The sequence below is a fragment of the Sipha flava genome, unplaced genomic scaffold (assembly GCF_003268045.1).
Source record: "Sipha flava isolate LNK unplaced genomic scaffold, YSA_version1 79_pilon_pilon, whole genome shotgun sequence".
NCBI lineage: Eukaryota > Metazoa > Arthropoda > Insecta > Hemiptera > Aphididae > Sipha > Sipha flava.
The window spans coordinates 1755984-1758017 of NW_020273620.1; the positions used below are offsets into that span (position 1 = coordinate 1755984).

The following is a 2034-nucleotide window of genomic DNA, read 5'->3' on the forward strand; positions in this document are numbered from 1 at the left end:
TCTTATAGTATAATACGTATAAAGTTATTTTTATCATTAATGACTAAATAGTATTGACAATGACTACTATCAGTGAGCGAGTAGTGGGGTAAAAAAAAAATATTTTTATGATTTAGTTAACTTTTTGTGAATATCAATCACACAGTAATACCAATTATATAGATAGTTTCATTTTTGACCAAACCGGTCTAAAGAAAAAATACGATTCCACCCATAATCAACCCGTAAGGTTTATATTATGACACGGCCCGGCCCGTGTAGATCTCTTGTGTCGAATAATATATTACGTCAATCTGGCACGAAACGCTTCGGTGCATTATATATTATTGTTAAAATCACAGCTAATAATATTATCTGCATGCCGATAAATCTTAATATGACGCGTACCCGACAATGACTAATTTTTGGTATAAACTGTACAATGGCCTGTACTGTGCGATTACCGAGGCAATCGAACCTTACAGTTTTGACAGAAAACGTCCACAAAAATACGGATGTACGTCAATAGATAGCGGATAATTGTTAGCACGACAATTGATAGTGGTCAATTTATAGCGCGTAAATTGATCGTGAGCAACTTTTAATAGTATGACAATTTGTAGCACCCTAAAGAATTAAATAAACAAACAATTATTAAAAAAAAAAATATATTATAATAACAAATATTGCAAGCCATAATTAAAATTTAGCAGCATAAAAAAAGTATAATATAAAAATTCGACGATATTAATGTTAACAATATTTATGCTAAAATAAAAATAAAATAAAATATTAAGTATAATACCTATGTGAGAAGTCATATTACATTTCATAATTAAAATATAGCTGCCTAAAAAATATTATATCTGTAGCTGGAAATTATGTACTATGCCTCTTAGATAGTCTTCAATTCATAATCTAAAAAAATGTTTTGATTTTAGCACTCCGATCTTTATAAATTTCTTTGATGGCGGTTGCATCCCAGCAACATATTGCTCTATTTTCATTCTATTTACTTGCTCCTATTTTTGCAACACATTTATGAACTTCCATATTGTTGGGTGCGATGTGGAGTTTAACATTGCAGAAAAACAATTGTGCCGATTCTACGGAGTTATTGGTTCGGGGTAGATCAGCAGACAGTAAATAATAGTAGTTCCATATATTTATTTGAAAATTAGGTTTTCTTCTTTTTTTATTTCTGTGTAAGTGACCATTCGAATTTCCCTCAAAATAACCTATTAATGGCATCAATACCTCTTAATTTTGAATATAAAAATCTGTGTCTAAAAGTTTCTAAAATGCATCAATAACTTTATTTGTTTGTACATACGCCAAAGTTGGTAATATTCGTATGTATAATGCAAAATCTGAAATTTCCCTATATTTTTTTTGTAATTCAGTTTCTTGAACGTGACGCCATACACATTGTGATAAATGAAAAAACATCCATTTATAGATTAATTTGGAAACTCAAATTTGACAGCATTCATTGCATCCTTTTCAAAAGCCCATCATAATATTAAGTGGGTTTAAATTAGATATTAATGATTTTAAAGCTTGAAACATTAATTTTTATGTATTTTTATTTTTATCGGGTAGTAAAATACACACAGAAAGTATAACGTTCGAATAATAAAAAGTTTGATTGTGAATAGAATAAAGTTGTTTAAGTATTTGAGGGGCACATTTCTCATATCACAAAACCAATTGTCACAGTTAACCATTAATTCGAGGTTCCGTTTTGTACAGAATAATAGAATTCGATTTGTCTCAGATCTGTTATCAAATTGTAAAAATTACTCACCGTTCGTCGTTTTCACGAATCGGTGTGGAATTTCAAAATTAAAATTTTGAGGATTAATCGGAGCTCCTAAATGAGATTGACGAACTCGCTGAATGGTTCTTTTTAGAGTTGGTACATTTGGTAATTGTCCAGCAACTGAAGCAGATACTTTAATAATAAAAATAATATTAATAATAATAACATTTATAGAAATAATATAGTATGTACCTGAGAAGCAAGTGTTCCAATGACTGAATACATGGAATTAT

The 2034-nt window shown here is 29.4% G+C and overlaps 1 pseudogene; it reads right to left on the minus strand.

Moving 5' to 3' along the window:
- Window positions 1-890: 890 nt before the first annotated feature.
- LOC112692938 lies at window positions 891-1706 on the minus strand (annotated as a pseudogene).
- Window positions 1707-2034: the final 328 nt, after the last annotated feature.